The sequence below is a fragment of the Silene latifolia genome, chromosome 3, assembly GCF_048544455.1.
Source record: "Silene latifolia isolate original U9 population chromosome 3, ASM4854445v1, whole genome shotgun sequence".
Taxonomy (NCBI): Eukaryota; Viridiplantae; Streptophyta; class Magnoliopsida; order Caryophyllales; family Caryophyllaceae; genus Silene; species Silene latifolia.
In genome coordinates this window covers 116,923,638-116,945,252 of record NC_133528.1, presented here as the reverse complement: position 1 = coordinate 116,945,252, position 21,615 = coordinate 116,923,638, and the positions used below count along the sequence as shown (strand labels likewise).

Sequence of the window (21,615 nt, the reverse complement as noted above, 5' to 3'; positions counted from 1 at the left end):
TGGACATTTTGGCTTCTCCAACTCAAATTCGGGTGGCTTGGCTCAAAGTAGGTGTTTGTCTGCCTATAGTGTTGGAAGGCGGCGCAAGATTCAAATGGACTAGGGCAATTTTTTGAGACATGGCCCTCAACTCCACACCTTTCACGAGACGAAGGGACCGTCGACACAAAGATTGACTTGGTATATCCCACCCTTAGAGACTCCTCCTAGCTCATACTTGTCAAATCTTGCGGTAAGAGCCTCAAGTGCGAAAGAACGAGAGGAAGATTCAGCGGCTCTCCTCTGGTTCCCTCTCGAATTCCCATACTCGGCCTTGTGGGTAGCGAGATCATCAATGATTTTCCACCCTTTGGTTGCTCCCAAATTTTCAGCGAATGCTCCCATTGGCGCGGCATCCAAAATGGCCCTCTGATCGTCGTACAACCCATTGTAGAAATGATTGCACAAACTCCACTTTGCAATCCCATGGTGCGGTATGGTCCGCACCAACTTCTTGAATCGGACCCATGCCTCGTGGAAATTCTCATCCGGCCCTTGTTTAAAGCCCGTGATTTGAGCTCTAATAGCGATCGTCCTTGAAGCGAGAAGAAGTACTTCTTGTAGAACGCCAATGCCAATGTATTCCAATCGGTGATCTCCCGAACAGTCTTGTCCAAATCCCTATACCATTCCCTTGCGGCATCACGAAGGGAAAAGATGAACATGGTCTCCTTGATTTGATCCTGGGTCACGCCACCGGTGGTGGGGGAATGGCGCTGCAATAGTCAATGAAGGTCTCCATGTGCTTAGCTGCATCTTCATTTGCAGCTCCCCCAAACTGGTTTCTCTCAACCATAGTAATGTAAGCGAGGCTTTGGTTCGAATTTCCTGGCTTCTCCGTGGTTCGAACCCTTTGTACAAGTCGGCGGCTGTCGGCTCGGAAAAACTAGCTATACTCGCTTCCTCGGCCATGACTGGAATTTCTTGGAAAATAACTGGTTCGGCTGAAGAGGTGGGTGAAGACTGTTGGTCTTCCTCAAACAGATCGTGCTCGAGATAGCTAAACAGAGTACTCAGCTCTTCCTCTCGTCGACAATATCCTTCGTGCTCGTCTCAACCCGCGCAAAGATTTCTCTATCTCGAGTCAAATGGTAATAATTCTCCACCCCGTGACTGTGCATAAGATGAAACTACAACAAGAATATAAGAAAAGTTTAAGGAACAAAAGTCCCTTAAACTGAGAAGGACTGAAAATAAAAGCAACTAAAATTAGGACTATTGCCTCCCCGGCAACGGCGCCAAAATTTGATACCCGTCGTTGTGAGTACCAAAGATAAAATTTATAATCTCCTATTAAGACTAACCTAGGCTAGTGGTAACAGGGTCGAACCACAAGGAGGCAGTTGTAAATTCTAGTTGTTCTATGATCAGTCAAAGGTAACTATTATGGGGGTTGGTTGAATTGGTCTATAACTAATAACAATAAGAAGAAAATAAACTAAAGATGTGGATTAAACAGATAAAAGAAAGGTACTAGGATGGTCGGGTCATTACGACTTCCTAAGCGGCGAAGAAACTAAGTCGGTCTGAATTAAACACAGGTAAGGCGGGAAATAAGAGGTCCTCTCGGTCCACTCCTAACAAATAGCATCTCTCGATCTCACTATAGGTCCCTAATGTCACTAATACTAACTTTCGTCCTGAAAAGTGACTAATGGTCCAAACTATACCTATCTTTCGATCTTAGCACAGTTTAGTCGAGTTAATTGACGGTCACATAACCTACCCTACCTTTCGGTCTAATGGGTCGGTCACAAAATAGGTATCTAACTGGTCGCATGCATTCGATTTGTTAAATACAAGTTTAAAAACAATTAAGACGAAGATAACCTTACAAGGTCAGTCGATCGACCAACAATGTCGATCGATCGACCGACACGCTGGTTCAGATCCGTGTGTCTAATCTAATGCCGCCTAGCCATAAATCGCCTACATCCTAGCACAAGCTATTTAGCTACTCATGGCAATGATGAAAACTATAACAACATTAAAGATTAAGACTAAAGAATTCATGCTTGAATTGACAAAGAGAACAATAAACATAAACAATAAAACGGCTTAGGGAATTAACTAACAATTCTATACTAACGAAAATAAAGAAGAACAGGAATTAGGGCAGAGGAATACCGAGATTTCAAAGAAAGATTAAGATTAAGAACTGAAAGATCCGATGCTCAATAATAACCCAAACCCTAATTATTGAACTTTGCACAAAACTAAGTATTACTTTATGAAAACTTAAGTAAAAATTGATATAAAGCTTGATGCCTATTCTGATGTTCTTAGGTTACGTTATATAGAAACCAACGCAACAATTATTTCCTAAAACCTAAACTTCACGGGCCTTGAGTTTCTCAATCTTTTAATTCCGTCTGGAATTGAAAGCTGGTCGATCGACTGAAGATGCTGGTCGATCGACTGCTCCTCAGCAACAGTAGCTTCTGGAAACCGAGCCTTGGTCGATCGACTGACTAGGTTGGTCGGTCGACTGGCTAAGCTGCTACTTGACTTCTTTTAACTCGTGGACTTGTCTTTCGGGCCTTGGATTGCGCACCAAGCTCGTTCCTTAAGCAACTCCTTTACGTCATTTGCAATGCGGCTTACTCGGGGACAGATTTGGCTTGATTTCCCGTCGAATTCTTCACATTTCTGCAATAAAGTACAAAATACGGAAGTAGATGGAAATAGGGAGAAAAGCAGCAAATAGTACACAAATGAGCTCTGAAATGCGTGTAAAAAGAGATGTAAAACATCATATAAATGACACGCATCAATAGCTGTGGCTAGTCGAAGGGAATAAGTGCGATAGGAATTGTCCACCCATTGTCAAGGTTATAACAACATCTCAGGGCCACTCGAGGAGCAATGAACTGGAAATGCGTGGCCACGCTCGGAAGGTATCCATGGTGGATAATTCCGGTCAATTAGTTATTCTCCAGATCGAGGAAACCACTCTAGATATGATCACTTGCAAGTAAGACCTGAAAGACACCTTGCATTGAGTGGGAGATAGTAATAGGGAAAGAGAATTGGTGACGCACACTTGTCGAGGACAAGTTGGAGATTGTTGGAATATGTGTCCTGCGACAATAATGCGATCACAACTGTCGATCATGATGATCACATGTTTAAGTCTCATTTTTAAGAATACATGTGGGAAGTAATATTTTACAGTCAACTGGTCCACACATATCGGTAATGATTGGCTGACTAGAGTTTGACATTACTGTCGTGCGACGGTGGTGATCAGTTGATCCCCTTAGGTCATACCTAAAGGGTAACACTCTTAATTGATTATTTAATTGATCGTATAATGATACGGGTTAATTAAATTACTTAAAATTGACGGACGATTTTGGAAGTAATATTTATGTATCTCATTGTAATTTGATTAAATAAGATACGGTCTAAGTAATCGAATTGTTTTATTGCTTAGATGAAATTATTGTTAACGGAAACAATTGAGACTGAATGAATAATTTATTATAAATACAAAACGTTGTGATTTATAATTGGTAAACCGTTTTGGTACAAGTAATTATGAATTACTAAGTCGTTTTTGTACATGACGTATTTTTATTAATACGTTGATTTTTAATATGTTAAAAATACATGACAAATTCACATCACTAGTAACATGTGACAATTGACAAATGACAAAACATAAAATGGACCATCCATTTTATGTAAGTGCCGAAAAAATGGAGGGAATACAATGTTTAATTTGTGTTAATTATTTAAGTGGAAACAAAATGATTACTATACATTCTAGCCATGCACACCTAGTTGCTTTTGTGAAGAGCATCTTGGTCATGCATTGGCCATTACCCTCCTCCCCCCCCCCCCCCCCCCAATACCCGGTTTTCCTAGAGCAAGGCCAAGGGGTTTTGCTCTATATTTTTCCTAATATACACTACAACAAATGTGTGTGGTTATTTATTCATTCATAACTTCTAAAACTAAAAGAAATTTTAGAGAGAAAAATTACTCCTTCTTTCCTCCTCTCTTGACCGAAAAAGCAAGAGACCAAAATAATTTTGGGGTCAATTTTAGTAAGATTAATATTCTTCTAGTTCAAATAATATTAGTCTTTAAGAGGTTATCTTGGGTATATATCTTTGGGAGGGATTCTATCTTTGAATCCTTGTTCTTCCATTTGAATGGAAAGCTCAAGAACAAGTGAGTAGGAGAACTCATTTGTGCCCATATATCCGAAAACTCAAAGTAAGGAAAACGATTTCTTCTTTATTCTTATTCATGTTTGCATGCATAAGATCTAAATTTAATTTAATGGCTAAATTAATGGTCACATATATGAATATGTCGAAATATGAGATTAATAATTTCTAACAGTCTTGAGCTTTGGCTCGCTCGACCTGAAGTCAGCTCGGGCAGATTCTTTCACAGAGTAGATTTTTATTTTGCAGCCCTTTCCCAGTCCTCACGAGCTCAGGTCATCTAGTGGGTCATCACCCTGTGTCAATTCTTCTTTTTTTTTTCTTCTTGAATTATTCTTGGGTAGCTTTACAAATGCTTGGTTAGCCTAGGCATGTGCTTCCCCACACTTGATCATAAACAGTATACATTTGAAGCACATTAAAATCCCTCCCTCACTTCCTCTCATGTTACACAAATCCGTTAAACAAATCATGTAAAGTGCAATGCAAAAATGAGTAATGTACAAGTTAAATGAAATGCAAGTTAAGGGGTTAGAATATTTACAAATGGTGGTTTAGGGAGGACTCCACCAAACTCTCCTTCTTGTGAGAGGTATCAAGGGGCAAAGCCAAGATGTTGTTGATGTTGCTCAACACCTTGTAGAAGTAGTCAAATGCTTGTTCATTCTCATGGTAAAGGTCTTGCATAGACCCATGCACATTTTTGTCTTCATTGTGGTAGTCCGAGTCAAAGTGTTGACAAGGATCCATCAAGCCTTGGTCTAGAGTCATAGCATTTCCAATGTAAGGAATAACCAATCCTTCAAATTCATCGTCTTATAGACCGTAAACTTCATTTGATTTCTCTCCTATGTAGGGTGGATCATGAGTTGACGAGAGAAACTCTCCTTCCTTGTTATCATGGCCAATGAGGCCTTCATCAAAACTTGTCATGGGTGAGCTTTGCAACCTCTCATTCTTGTTGTGAAAAATTCCATGCTCTCCGAATAGAGTCATTTCAACATCATCAATATCTTTCTTCCAATTGGGCGGTGTGTCTTTGCCCTTATCATTGAGATTTCCATCTTTTCCTTGTTCTTTGAATGGAGTTTCATCTTCTTCTTGTCACCCTTCCGAGTATAGTGATCAACCATAAAACATGGCTCAAACAAATTGGGAGCTTTCATAGTCTTTTTTTTTTGGTGAAATGTATGAAATCTCATTAAGCACAAAGACTATTACAAGCTAAATAATTAGGTTTTATAGGATCAAATTACATGAAAATTATACAGTGAGAAGTGCATTGATCCAATTCAACTCTTGCTCATAATTCTTCACATTCAGTTTCACCCTTGCATGAACCTGCATCAATCTGATAATTTGAGTAGTCAATGTAGCAGGTTGCAGTAGAACACCCTCTGCTCTGGCACTGTTGCGTTGCTGCCATATTGCATAGTACACTGCCATGAATGCAAGTGTACAGACATTCTTCTTATAAGCTGGCCAATTCCTTCTCCCTATCCAAATAATACCATTCCCAGTTGGAACTGGTATTTGCAGGTATAAACATATAGCCTCCACCACCATTTTAGTATATCTGCAATCTTGAAAGAGATGACTGAAATCCTCCTTCCCATTGTCACATATGCAGCACTGGTCATTAACAAGAACACCATGCCTAAACAGTTTTTCTTTGACATTCAGGGCCTTCCTGAGCAGAAGCCAACAGAAGAAGCTATGCTTAGGCACCATCCAGCTCTTCCAAATTAACCTTGCCCATCCAACCTGTTGATTTTTCTGCCTTAGCCATTCATAACCTGAACTGACTGTGTAACCTCTCATGTCTGCAAGCCAACACCCATTGCTGTACCCAGCAGAGAACACATCTCTAACTGAGCAAATGGACTTCCAATTTCCACCCATGTGAGTCCTAGGAGTGTGATTAACCCACTCACTGCCTTTCATATAAATTTGGTGCACCCATTTAACCCACAAACTGTCAGGCTTGCTATATATCCACCATACCAACTTCCCCATTGTAGCTGTGTTCCAAGTAAAGCTATTTTTAAGTCCAAGTCCACCCTCCTTTTTAGGGGAACAAACCTGGTCCCAATTAACCAAGGGGGTTCTCACATATATACAAGATCCATCCCAAAGATAGTTCCTACAAATGCTATCAATCTTCCTCAGAACTCCTTTAGGAATTAAGAAAATGCTAGTCCAGTAGGTGTAGAGAGAGGTAAGCACAGCTTGAACCATCACCAACCTTCCTGCATAAGACAATTTCCTAGCACCAAACGATCTAATCCTGTCCACAATTTTATCAACTAATATTTGACAGTCCTTCTTCCCCATTTTCCCTGCAACAATTGGGATGCCAAGATACTTAAAAGGAATGTTACCCTCAACACAACCAGAAGCACTGATGATATGATCCCTATCAGTCTTTGGGACTCCATTAAAGTAGATATTGGATTTGAGCTTGTTCATATGCAACCCAGAAGATTGTGAAAAGGTGGCAAAAGATCTCAACAACACCATTACAGACTGAGTATCCCCTCTGGAGAATAACAACAAATCGTCTGCAAACATAAGATGACTTAATTGCAATCTTCCACACAAAGGGTGGAACCTGAACTTCATATTGGCAGTAGTAAAATGCAGAATTCTAGAGAAATATTCCATGGCAATTGTAAATAAAAGGGGAGATAAGGGATCCCATTGTCTCAATCCCTTCTTCCCTTTGAAAAACCCAAAAGTCTCACCATTCAGAACAAGTGAGTATGAAGCAGTAGTGATGCACTCCATAATCATTAGCACCAAATGAGGAGGAAAATTCAAGGCAGTTAGCATCTGGTGAATGAAGCTCCAATTTACTGAGTCATATGCTTTTTTGAGATCTACTTTGATGAGACATCTGGGAGATACAGAAGCTCTCTTGTATAACCTGATGAGATCTTGGCACACTAAGATATTCTCAATAATGTTCCTTCCTTTAATAAAGCCACCTTGATTGGGACTGATAATGTTGGGAAGGACAGTAGACAACCTTGCACATAGCAATTTAGAAATGACCTTATAGATCACATTACAGCATGAAATGGGTCTAAACTGTGTGACATTCTCAGGCAGTGCAACTTTAGGAAGAAGAGAAACAATAGTATGGTTAGCTTGCTTTAAGAGCTTACCATTTTTAAAGAAATCTTTAACCACAGTGCAAACATCCTCTCCCACTATACTCCAGGCTGTCTTATAAAAACCACTAGAGTACCCATCTGGCCCAGGTGCTTTATGGTCAGGAATGGAGAAGACAGCAGTTTTTATCTCCAAGTCAGAAACCGGTGCCAACATAATATCCCAATGTTCAGCAGTACATACAGGGCCTCTTTGTACTACCTGAACATTTACCTGCTTCACATCATCCTCCGTACCCAGCAGACCTTGGTAGAATCTCAAGAAGGCTTGCTGAATCTGACCAGGATCAGTCCACACACCCTGATCATCAGCAACTTTGAAAATTTTGTTTCTAGCTTGTCTCCCTTTAATGCAACTGTGGAAATAACTAGAGTTTGAGTCCCCATCTTTCAACCAAGTTGCCTTTGATTTCTGAAGCAGGAAACTATCACAAGCTTTCTGAAGCTCCTGAAAATCTTTAGCAGCTTGCCTCTCAATGTCCATAAGCTCAACATTACTAGGATCCCTTCTCAACTGATCCTGAACATATTCAAGATGCTTGCGAGCTCTCATAGCATTATTCTCAACATCCTCAAAAAGAGCACTATTCAATTCCTTCAATGGTTTCTTAAGCATTTTCAATCTCCTCACAAAACAAAACATGGGAGTACCATAGACAGGACAGTCCCAAACCTTACTAACACATGGGAGAAAATCCTCCACCCCACTCCACATATTAAAAAATTTGAAGCTCTTCCTACTGCTAGAGCCAAACTTGGTATCCTGTATAATACAAGGAGTATGGTCAAAGTAACCTTCCACATGGAAGTGGGCAGCATAATCAGGCTTCTTCAGAACCCACTCATGATTGACTAAGGCCCTATCCAACCTGCTATAAACTCTAGTATTGGCTTCCTGCTTGTTATTCCAAGTAAAGTAAGATCCAGTAGCAGGCATATCAAGAACATTGCAATGATCCACACAATGTTGAAAGTCCTCCATTTCTTCATCTGTTGTTTGCCCCCCAAGCCTTTCAGAAGGTCTTAACACTGTATTAAAATCTCCACACAGTAGCCAAGGACCCCTGATTTGGTTTGAAAACTGCTCAAGCTTTAACCACAGACTTTTCCTTTCCTGAACTCCATTAAAAGCATAGATCATGGTGAGGTGATAAGACTCACCAGTAGCTAGCTCATCAACACAAACATGGATAAATTGAGCATTATACTCAATGAAGTGAATTTGATACATATGAGGTTTCCATAATAACCATACTCTTCCTCCTTTATGGCAATAAGAATTAGTAGAAATACACCACCTTCACATATATTCTCGATTTTGATTTAGAGACGAAGGTTTTATCTTCGTCTCAAGGAGACCAAATAGTCCAATGTCATGATGGTGCAGGAACCACTTGATGTGTTTCTGTTTTGATGGACTATTAAGCCCCCTAACATTCCAGAAGCCTATCATTGACCCTTGCCCCCCTCTGGGGGCAAGATAGTAGTTCTAGTACCAATTCCTACTTTGGGAGTAGCATTGTTTAGGGCATCAAGGAAGGAATGATTCCCAAATCTAGTCGAGCTACATCCACGGTCCGTGTTCCCGCCGCTCAATCTAATGACCGCCCTTGCTGGAGTAGCAATATGGTGAGTCCCTTTCTGATTCCATGTCACCTGAGATGGATTAGGCAACACAGCAGGGGTTGTAACAATTGGTATTGGTGGTGAACCAGCATTAGTCTTAGGGGTGGGAATAGGAGTGGGCACCTTTGGTGTAGACACCCTAGGACTGATCTTAAGGCTAGGACCAGGAACCTGAGAGGCCTGCACTTTAGGTTGCCATTTCTGAAACACCTTTTTTCTCTGCTGAACTTTTCCTTTAGATTTCTTACAAGCTTGATCAGTATGTCCAACTCCACCACATATTTTACACAAGATGGGGTTCCACTCAAACTCTACAGAGATCACAACAAGTTTCCCATCCTCATCAAGGAACTGAACCTCTTTAGGCGTAGCTTTGCCAAAGGGGACATCAATGAGCACTCTAGCATAGGCTAGCCTAGTTCTATCCTCTGTTGCTCCATCACATCGAATAAAATCACCCATCAAAGCAGCAATTCGGGGAATACACTTGCCCCAGAATTTGAGAGGAAGATTAAGCAACTTAGCCCAAACTGGGACAACTTTCACATCAGCTTTAGTAAGGGGTTCAGAGGCAGACCATGGTCGCACAATCAAAGGTTTATTTTCAAATAAAAAGTGTCCCTGTTTTAACACAGCCTCTTGATCTTTTTGTCGACCAAATCTAACCAAAAACACCCCAGAAGGTAGGAAAGAAACCCTATCCACCCCATAATCCGCCCATAACCTGTGAATAAAATCCTCCACCACATCCCATGGAGGATTCGCACCAAGTATGAAACAAATAACAGAGTTTTTCCAGAAGTTTAATTCCGCCTTAACATCAGCATCAGAAAATTGAAGCAAACCTGTTGGCTCTTCCAAGATAGTATCCAGCTTCTTCTTTCCTTTATCACGAGTCTGCAAAAGCCATTCTTCCGTCTCATCATCCACAAGGTCATCCAAGTCTAACGGCTCCAAGTCGACAGGAACCGCAGACAATTTAACAGAAGAAGATGGACCTGCAACAGTGAAATCTAAAGGGGAGAAACGATTTTTATTTGAGTTTTTGTTATTTTTATGTGAAGAATTTGATAAAGTTCGTTGCTTTTTTGCAGCCGTCATTGTAGAAAGCTAGGGATCTGCACAAACTTTTTTGTTGATTTTTTTGGATTTTTTTAGGTTTTTTCTCTCTCTAGCTCTAACATCTCTCTCTTTTAATAGCTTTCATAGTCTTATCAAGGTTGAAGGTGATTGTTTCGTCACCTACTTCAAGTGTGCGCTCTCCATATTTCACATCGATCACCGCTCCGGTGGTGTGTAGGAAGGGTCTTCCTAGAATGATTAGAATGTTGGAATCCTCCTCCATATCAACAATGACAAAGTCCACCGGTATGATGAACTTTCCACCTCTCATGGGTACATCTTCCCATACCCCTAGTGGTTTTTTTGTTGAACGATCCGCCATTTGTAAGGTAATGTTGGTGCACTTGAGCGCTCTCACTCCTAGTCTTTCACATACCGAGTATGGCATGACACTCACACTTGCACCTATGTCACATAGTGCTTTTTTGATTGTGGTATCACCAATGGTACATGGAATGGAGAAACTCCCCGGATCTTTGAGCTTTGGAGGGGAATTCCCTTGTAGAATTGCACTACTCACTTTTGTAAAGGCGATGGTTTCAAACTTTTGGATGGACTTATTCTTGGTAAGAATATCTTTCATGTACTTTGCATAGGCCGAAAAATGATGGATTAGCTTCGTGAATGGTATAGAAACTTCTAAGTTCTTCACAATCTCCATGAAATTTCCATGTTCCTCATCAAACTTGGGCTTAGCTTGGCGACTTGGGAATGAAAGTCTAATCACAATAGGCTCTTTCTCAATTTCCTTAGCCTTCTCTTCATTTCTCTTCTTTGATGAGTCATTGGTTGTTGTCTCTACCGCCTTAGGATTTTTTCTTAGTGGCTCAATCACATCATTTTACTTGTCATTCTTCTCAACAATACCTTCTTCAACCGACATCTTTGGCCCCTCATATCTAGTACCACTCCTCAAGTGGATAGCATTGATGGTCTCATGTCTTGTGGGAGGATTACCTTGAGGAGGTAATTGTCCCTTTCGTCTTTGGGAGGTATAAGAGGCCAGTTGAGACAATTGAGTCTCCAACATTTTGGTGTGAGCAAGGACGTTATTGATGGTGGTTTCATTGGCTTGGATATCCCTTTTCATTTGAGCAAAGAAATCTTGTTGGCTCTTTTGCATTTGGAGGACCGCTTTTTGGACATCAACGACTTGGTCGTTGGGTTGATTGTAGTATGGTCTTTAAGTAGGATTTCTCATTGGAGGTTGTGTGTATGTGGTTGAGGGTTTTAGACATTTTGGCTTTTGCATGAAGGTTTGGATGGAATTTGGTATTCTCATTATAGTAGTTGGAGTAAGGGGTGTCATTCTTGTATGCTTGGAAGGCAATTCACTTGTTCATTTGTTCCTCTACATTTGTTTTGATCATGTCCCAAGGTTTCACAACTTTCACATACTCCATTTGGGATTGAGGATGATGCCATCATAGTATTGACATGTTGTTTGGGTGATTTGGAAGCTTCATCAAGCTTAGTCATGCCCTTCTCAAACTTCAAGTTGATGGTGTCAATATGAGCACTTAGTTGAGCACCCAATTGTGTGATGGAATCTACCTCATGCTTTCCTCCTCTAGTGGCCTTTCGTGGTCTACTATATTGGGAATTATGAACCGTCATCTCTTCGATTTTGGCCCATGTTTGGTTGTCATCAACCTTGGTGAACCTCCCATTGGACCCCATATTAAGCACATTTCGTGAGTCTTCATATAAGCCCTTCTAAAATTGTTGAACAAGGAACCACCCACTAAGTCCATGGTGTGGACAAGAGCGATAAGTGTCCTTAAATCTCTCTCATGCTTCATATAAAGATTCCTCATCTCTTTGCTTGAACCCGATGATTTGGGCTCTCAACATTTTTGTCTTCTCCGGAGGGTAGAACTTCTTGTAGAAGGCAAGTGCTAACTTCTTCCATGAATTAATACCAAGGGTAGCTTTGTCTAGGCTCTTCAACCATTGCTTTACGGCTTCGATCAAGGAAAAAGAAAACAACACCCATCGAATTTGGTCTTGGGTTACTCCGGTTTGAGAGATAACATCACAATAGTCACAAAAAGTCTCCATGTGTAGATGAGGATCTTCACTAGGCATCCCTTCAATTTGGCTTCTCTCAACTAGTTATATGAATGCGGATTTGGCAATGAAATTACCGGTTAAGTGAGGTGGTGTTGGAGTACCATTTGATAGGTTCTCCTCGGTTGGTACGGAATGAGATGAAAATTTAGGCATTGTGGGTTGTTTTTGTGGTTGGTTTTGAATTGGGTTCTCCTCTTCTTCTCTTCCAAAAGGGTTGGTGACACCCCCGTATACCAAGGAGCCTTACTAAGAACTTCCCTAGCATATAAGGACATCACCATCTCGGTTACCTGAGGAAAGTAATCATCAAAGGTCAATAAAAGAACAATAAACTGTTTTACAAGCGTTACAACCAAACTATTAAAAGAAAGATAAAACTCATCATTATATACTACTTCATGTCATAACTCGTGAGGACTCATCCCAGCCCGGACTCCAGCAATCATTCAAGACAACGCCTGCTAAGACTGACTGCTCACCATAAGGGATCACGGCAGACACAACAAAACAAACAAGACAAACCACACAAGATCAGTAACTGAGACAAGACACGGCAAACATAACCAACTATAACAACCACAACTAAGCACGCCCACAGTCACAACCACTCTAATCAATCTCCGTCACCGACCGTCCACTGGACCAGCCCTGCCAGTGAGGGACCGCAGTCGTTCCCACCTAAGCCCCGCTCATCATATCGAGCGATAACCCCGTCCCATTAATGTGCACATCACCTCCCGTGGCGGGTTCCACGGAGGGCAAAACTGGGGCGTGAAGCCACTCCCGCAAGGCACTCCACTCCGAGGACGCACCTCGAGAACCAGAGACAATCAATCATAGACAGCTGCAATACAGCAACAACCAACAACCTGTATACACCAATCGATTACCGCATATACTCCACCACACACTCACAACAACAACACCACAAACACAACACAACAACCGACACACTAGACCATCCACAGAAACTGAGTAAGCGAACCTACCTTTAATAAAAAACAGTGATTCCTCGAACAACCATACGATATCAACCAAGCAAGCAATCCCTAAACAATCAGTACACAAGCCTATTACTATGACTACCACCATACAAAGAAGTACAAAAACAAAGATGACGATGACGACATACCTACGCATCTCCCAACGATGTTAAGACCGCTACCCGACTCAAGCAACTCATCCTCAAGGTACTAGCATCCTCAAAAGCTCCTATGGAAGGTATTTCGTGAAGGGAAGAAGAAGGGACGACATTTAGGTTTAGAAGAAAGAGGCGGAAATGATTTGCGGTTTTAAGAAAACACGATTATAAACCCTCGCTGAAAAGACGCTACTCGATCGAGTAACTAACGTACTCGATCGAGTGGCCCCTACTCTATCGAGTACCGCTCGCATCAAAATGAAACCAAGGCACAAGGTAACTCTGGCACGTATCCCTAGGGTCTATTACCTGCCCCCAAGGTCAGCCAACGCCGGCCAACGGGTCCCTAAAAGGGCGGGTATTACAGTCTTCCCCACTTAAAAAGAACTTCGTCCCCGAAGTTCAACTCACCTTCTCCAAAAGCACAAAACACGGAAACAAGGTTGACACCACTATTCTTCCAACATAGGTCACTATTCCCCAGAAGTACCATCCCACCACGTCATCCTCATCAACTGTCTAATACCATATACACAAACTCCTACGAACCACAACGTCAATTACCAAATTTACCACATGTACTAACACAATTAACAACCATACTACGACTTCGAACTTTTAGCCACGCAACTATGGAACTATACTCCCACTAGTCCATAATTACCAACACAAAACATGTCACATAACACAAACATGTTACCTAACAAGCCTATTACAACGCATGATTCAAAGTTGTACCATTTCGCTACTCAACTTTTACTTAAACATACTTAACTTGTACAACCAACTTACAAATTACACATCAAACAATGAAAACAATTATAACTCATGCTGGAAATATAACAGGAGCAATAGAAAACATTATAAACAAATAACAAGATTATTATGATATCGGACTTTTTATTTTGCGACATTACTCTTCCCCTCTAAAGAGGAACTTCGTCCCCGAAGTTCACCACCGAATTATTACACACATTACTAATACGTATACCTTGTCATTTACCCCACACATATAATTCCTTTTTGACATTACTCATTATTCATAGCAAACATGACGTTATAAATGCATCCGCTACTGTACTCGAATATTTAGCAACAATCACGAACACATGTATGTATCAAGTCGTATATAAAGGAAAAACGCGAACTCCGTGAAATATATAACGAATCTTTTCGATAATAAATGAGTTGGGCTACAAAGCTAGTAGACATTGAAAATGTAAAAAAAAGAATGCAATAAAAGTAACTATTACTTTCACTATTCGTCACAAATCTGCATTCAAAATCCAAGCACGACTTCCAACATGTCAAAATTAATGGTCCAAACATGTGACCACTCGTCCGCAACCATGTTAAACATTGAAACATGCAAGAATATACACATTAAAACAATTTTAATTATCGACAGGTCCCTGAAACAGTGCTACTCGATCGAGTGTACAGGGTACTCGATCGAGTGTACAGGGTACTCGATCGAGTGACCTCTACTCGATCGAGTGTCTTAGCTACTCGATCGAGTAGCCGGAGATCAAAATACTCTTCACCTGTTACACCTGCAGCTACTTGATCGAGTGGCCACAGGTCAAAACGACTCCAAACTTTTCTGTTTCAACACAAAACGAATATATATATATATATATATATATATATATATATACGCGAGTCGGGATGATAACCCGACCCCAAGTCCCACAAACAAGTCTCAACAAAGCAAGTACGGCCTTATGGCCAACATACAACCAAACATGATAAGTACAAAAAGCGAAAGTTCCAAACGACGCAAACTAATATCCAACGCAACCATGAACAAGATAAGAAAAAAGAGTATTACTCCTGCTGCTGCTGCTGCTCATCCATCATCTCATCTTCATCACCACACGAGGTACCTGCCCCTGAAGCCCCAAGACCCACACCATCCCCTGCTCCAACCTCTGGACTCTCATACCATGGGGTCAAACCGCCAAAAGCAAAAGACTGTGGTGTCCCCCACGCGGACATGTCCACCCCGTAAGAGTGGAAAACCCCGCTGTAGTCCCCAACTCCGCTCCACCACACTGGATGTGGTCCCTCGGTCCTAATACCCTGAGTATATGCCATCTCATGCATGTTCCGGAGCGTCAAGGTAGAGGACACTCTCTCTGCCAAGTAGCTCGAACATGTCTCTGGGGTATCAAGGTAGGGATAGCAAGGAAATGGGTGTTGTGGTGGTGCTGCTGGCTGTGGTCGGGTCTCAGCTGTCCTCTCCCTCACACAACGTGGTCCTCTCCCTAACCTGAGTCTATCCTCCGCCGCTCTCACATTTTCCCCCTTCTTCGGCTCGGGCATAACCTGAAGGATCGTGTCGTCAATGAGGTATGTCTGTGTCGGCCGAGGTACATCCTCATCCTCCTCCTCATCAGAATCAACCGCATCCAAAGGCTTAGTCGGTGGGAGGTGCTCAAGAGCCGGTATCCTCATCCAGCTCATGCCCCACACCCTCCATGCTAGGCTACCATCCGCCAAGGTTCTCAACCATTTCAGGTCGAGGTAGTAATCTCTGTCCATGGTAGGCACCGGGGTGGCTAAGGGAACGTACTCAGAGGAAGCCTCAAAGGAGGTTAGCTTTTCAGCTAACCGAGTGGCAAAAGCACCACAACGCAAGAACCTAGTGGTAGAAGAAGCCATCAAAGTAAGACTGGCACAAACCATGACGGGAGCATTGAAGACCACCTTCTCGGTCCGCTCCGGGTTAAGATAAGCCATCAAAAGTAATAACTCGTGAGAGTTCAACTTACTCATATCAGGCCTCTCATAAAGAATATTCGATATGGAACGAAGAAAGATCCTCAAAGTAACATGTTGCACATCATTAATCAACATGTTGCTGGCGGTGGGAGCTGACTTCCCGGTAAGGCAAGGCATAAGGCGGCAAACCCCGCACTTAGCTGGAATGTCACGGAGAGATTCCTTGGGAGGCTTAGCCAACCCAAGGTGAGAAGCAAAGAGGTCCATGGTTAGAACAAAACTCGCGTTCATAAGACGGAACTGGACAGACTGCTCAGCCGGCTCGTATTTAAACGAGCTCATGAACTCCAAGGTCAGAAAAGCATAGGAATGTTTCCGCAAACGGTACAACCCAGTGAATCCTAAGGTCTCAAAAATATGACGGACATCCATCTCAATCCCCAGGTTCCTCTAAAAGAGTGGTGTCCACACCGCGAGTGGGTCTTATTTTTCGTTTCTTTAAAGCTACAAACCTCTCCCTCTGTTTGTAGTCCACAAAGACTACCGAATGATACTCTGGTACTGATGGTACTACTGGTCCGCTACCCTCCCTAACTTTGGGCTGAGAAGCCCTTCCCCTCTTACTTTGTCGGGTTCCCAAGTTTAGTCTCGGCATCTGTTTCAGCATATAATTTAAGTACACTCACATAGGCACCAAAGCATGTAATTTACACAGATTAAGCATTGAATAAATCATCCATGTACACACTATCACCAACAATTTCCCAATTTATACATAGAATTTCAATTTATTGCATTTCAGTCGGTCTCTACAGCTGTGAAAATTTTAGCATAATGAACATGAATTACTCAACTACTACAACTCTCAACACATGGCTTGAATACAACCACATATATACTTGAAAACATGTAAAACATTCATGTGCATTCATAGAAAAGAGCAACTAAGTACACATTATCACAAACAATCCAAAATTATAAGTAAAGTTCTCAATTCTAGTCATCAGACGGTCTCTACAGCTGTAAAAATTTGTTGGGAAATGTGTCCTCGGCAATAGCGCGATCACATGATTTAATATCATAATTAAATCTCATACTAAGAATACGTGAGGGATGATTCTTTATATAGTCGACTGATCGTCATTAATCGGTAATGATTGGCTAACTAGAGTTTGACATTACTGTCGTGTGACGGTGGTGGTCAGTTGATCCGTTTAGGTCACACCTATAGGATGAGGCCCAAATAAATATTTAATTAATTGTATGCGATACAGATTAATTAATTCCTTAATTATGGGAGTGCAATTTTACGTCTTATTGTAATGTGATTAAATAATATTTAATTTAGTAATTAAGTGTTAAATTACTAAATTAGTTGAGGTATTATATAAGTTTAGAGGTAGAGGTAATTAGTTATTTAAAGTTACAAGAAGATATAATTTTAACTAACTAGTAATTATGGGACCCATTATATGTTGATATAATGGTAGTATACTACTCAAAAAGTGGAGTGTATATTATATTATTAATTGTAATATTTAAGTGTTAAATAATTACATTAATAATTAATTATGTAAGATAGTTAAACATATGACTTATAAGCATTTGTGGGACAAATGACAAAAGGCAAAAATGGACCAAAATGGGTCCATATTTTCGGCCACATGAAGAGAACAAAAGATGCTCTTTTGTCTTTTGTTTGTGTTGATTAAAGTGTAATTGTGACACATCATACAAACTTTATTCATACTACATCTTACATATATGTTCCTTACACTCTACCTACACTAAACAAATGAGTAAAAACAAATGGAAAAGATTCTTCCCCATGCTAAAGGCCACCGGTTTTTGGCTCTTCAAATAGAGCATTAGTTGCTCATTTTTCCATGTTGTTCTTTGCTTGTTTTTCTCTTTAGTTTTCCCTCACATGCAATTGCTAAAAACGCTCACAAATACTAATACACTCAATCTATTACTAGAGGTAGTAATACTAGAAATATTAGTATTATTAAGGTTACATTTTTACTACATATCTAGTTAATATTAGTAGGAATGTTTGGGATTAATCTTGGGTGCAACTTATTGGAGTGTCTTCTATACTTGCAGTCTTAGGAGGATCATCTTCGGGGATGTCTAAGACAACGAAATCAACGGGAATAAAGAATCTCCCGATCCTCACAGGTACGTCTTCTACTATACCTAGTGGCCGTGATATACTACGGTCGGCCATCTGGACTGTCATGTTGGTGCAACTCAGCTTTGTCAAACCAAGTCTTTTAGCCAGAGACAACGGTAAGACACTCACGCTAGCGCCTAGATCGCATAGCGCGTTATCAATCAAATAGGTACCGATATGACACGGAATTGAAAAACTACCCAGATCTGACTGTTTAAGAAGTAACTTATTTTGAAATAGGGCTGACCCCACCTCAGTCAAAGCTACCGTCTCACTATCACTAATATTCCTCTTACGCGATAAAATTTCTTTCATATACTTAAGATAAGAGGGTACCTTTGTAAGCAACTCGATAAACGGCACAGTGACTTCTAAGCTTTTCAGAAGTTCGACAAATTTGCCGAATTGTTGAGCATCTTTAGTATTCTGCAGCCGGCTCGGGAAGGGAACCGTGATGGGTATCTCGAGTCCCTTGTTTCTCTCTTCCAATGTATCTTCCGGAGCAAGTTCTGTATCCTTTGGACGCTTCTTACCTCTCAAACGAGGTCTTTCCGGTGATTTATCGCTTAAACGAGCACTAGCAGGCTCTCGAATAAGCTTCCCGTCATCAAAACTACTCGATCGACCAATATACCCATTCGATCGAGTAGAATCTTCATCGATATCACTCGATCGAGTGAAATTTTCACTCGATCTATCAACTCCATTTTACTTTTCACTCGATCGAGTAGAAAAACTACTCGATCGAACAGTACCATTTCCTTGTTCACTCGATCGAGTAGAAAAACTACTCGATCGACCACTTTCTTCACCAAATCTGCACGATAGACCACCTGAAACCAGTCGATCGAGCACTTGCTTTGCCGTGAGCTCACTTTCTTCGACAGAACACTGTTCATCATCAGTTATAGCCTTCCTCAGGTCTGATTTTTGCATTTCCGGTCCCTCATATGAACGATAATGACTTCTCGGTTGATGAAATTTACCGTCTCATGTGGATTCTTCTCCTTTTGAGTCGGTAATTGACCCTGCTTTATTGAGGATTGATTCATGGCTAGTTGGGCAACTTGAGTTTCAAGTGCCTTTATGGACGCATCTTTCTGTTGATCACTCAGCTGAAACTGCTTTGTAAAAGCTTGCAACATGGATTTTAGCTCACCAATTTCACTCACCCCACCGGAAGATGATGCACCGTGATTAGGAGGAGTGAAGGAAGGAGGCTTCTGAAAGCCTTGTTGATTCTTGTGTGGAGGAACATAAGGCTGCTGCTGGTGCGGAGGAGGAGTAGGATTGATCATATTTTGACTAGTCCACCTCAAATTGGGATGGACTGCCCCTTGATTATTGTAATAGGAACCCCCTCCTTGCCTATATTGTTGAAAGGCAAGGACTTGTTACTTCTCCACAAGACAGCCAACAGCAGTGTGGCCATCATTACTCCCACATCTCTCACATGAAACGGTCTCTCCTCTAGTAAGAACATGGACCGTCTGAGGCTCCCCAGTAGCTTGTAACTCCAACTTGTCGAATCTAGCATTCATGGCTTCCAAATGAGCCACATCCTCGCTTATCGATTGCATAAAATCGTCCTAATCCCATTCCTCGGGTTTCCATACTCAAAGACTTGTGATTCGCCATCTCTTCAATAAGGGACCATCCCTTATCATCATCGGTATTCTCCTGGAATCTCCCACTAGATGCCGCATCAAGTATGGCTTTGTGGTCGTCATACTGACCCGTTGTAGAACGATTAGCTAGAAACCAAGGGTCAAAACCATGGTGAGGAATAGACCTCACCAACTTCTTGAATCGTGACCACGCCTCATAAAAACTTTCATCGGAGCCCGCTGAAACTAGTAATCTTGGCCCTCAGCAGATTGGTGCGCTGTGGAGGGAAATATCTCTTGTAAAATACAAGAGCAAGAGACTCCCAATCAGAACCCCAAAGCAAATGTGCGGTCCAAGTCAATCACCACTCCTCGGTGAATCGGCTAAAGAGAAAGGAAATAGAACCTCCTTAATCTTTTCTTGAGTTACCCCCATAGTGGCGGGGATAGTAGAACAGTAATCTGTAAAGACCTCCATGTGCTTCCTCGGGTCTTCACCAGCCACACCTCTATAAATATTTCTCTCCACCAGATTGATATAAGAAGGACGGATGTCGAATGTATTCCCATCCTCAGTCTGGAGATTGAAACCTTTCGGAATAGAGGATGCTTTAGGCACTGAATGACTAGAAAGTTTTGGCATCTTTACTGTAGAAATCGGACTGTCTTCGAAAAGAGAGTGATGTAGATCTGGCTCGAAAGTACTCAAGTCTTCCTTTCGTGATTTTCTCTGCAGACGAGTCTATGCCTGAATAGTCTCTCTGGCTCTGAATCAGCTGAAACTAATTCAAACTTGTCTGACCTGGGCATAAACAACACTGAAAGAAAATGAATAAGAACTGCCTCAAGGTATAGAAATTCCCTGAGACGGATAAAATAAATGAAACAAAAAACAGATAGGGCAATTGCCTCCCCGGCAACGGCGCAAAAATTTAACACGTCTGTCGTGTACCTATCAAAAATAAACAAACTAAACTAACTATATAGCTAGGGAAGTCAGGTCGATCTCCACAGGGAGGCAAGATATCTGTAGAAGTCCATCCATTTTGTCACAAATGGGGGGGGGGGGGGTTGTTTGAATTGTTATCTAAACTAAGAGTTTTAATGGAAAGAGAAATAAAGGGCAAGAGCAGTAAAGGCAAGAAATAAGATTAAACTATCAGATAGAGAGGGACATGTCAGGATTTCGGTTCACTACGGTAGTCCAGTGACTCAGCTGTAAATGGCTCAGACGAATTAATGTAAGACGGATGTGGAAAGGTCCTTTCGGTCCACTTTCTATCCTAGGATACCGCTAACTTAACTTTCATTCTTGTCAGGGTAGTCTACTGTTCATAGCAGGCCTATTTAGTCCAATCTCTCGATCTAGGATTAATTTTAGCCAGATTAAAGGATAACTCAGAAGCGTGCACTCAACTAAGTCAATAAATACAATTAAATTGCTATGGTGACAGGATCTCACAATTCATTCATCTGTTTCATTTACTACATCGTCACATTCCTACCGCAGATCCCCTAATCCCAACATAAAAGGGGTTTTGCTACTCATGTCGCTAATTAAACTAACAACAGATAATTTTCCAGCAGTAAACATTATGAAATAATAAGTAAAATGCATAAAAGAGAAATTAGGGTAGAAACTAAATGCAACGAAACGAAGAATTAAAGCAACAAAAGATTAATTATTATTAAGAGAAGAGAAAGAATTACAATCGTGCGAATTCCGGCGTAAAGAACACAAAATCCGATCGAAAAT

The 21,615-nt window shown here is 41.2% G+C and overlaps 1 non-coding gene across 1 annotated transcript; it reads left to right on the top strand.

Moving 5' to 3' along the window:
- Window positions 1-11,885: 11,885 nt before the first annotated feature.
- On the top strand, window positions 11,886-11,992 carry LOC141650184 (small nucleolar RNA R71). Its single transcript, XR_012546233.1, has one exon. It is a non-coding gene; the product is annotated as a small nucleolar RNA R71 (small nucleolar RNA).
- The last annotated feature ends 9,623 nt before the right edge of the window (window positions 11,993-21,615 follow it).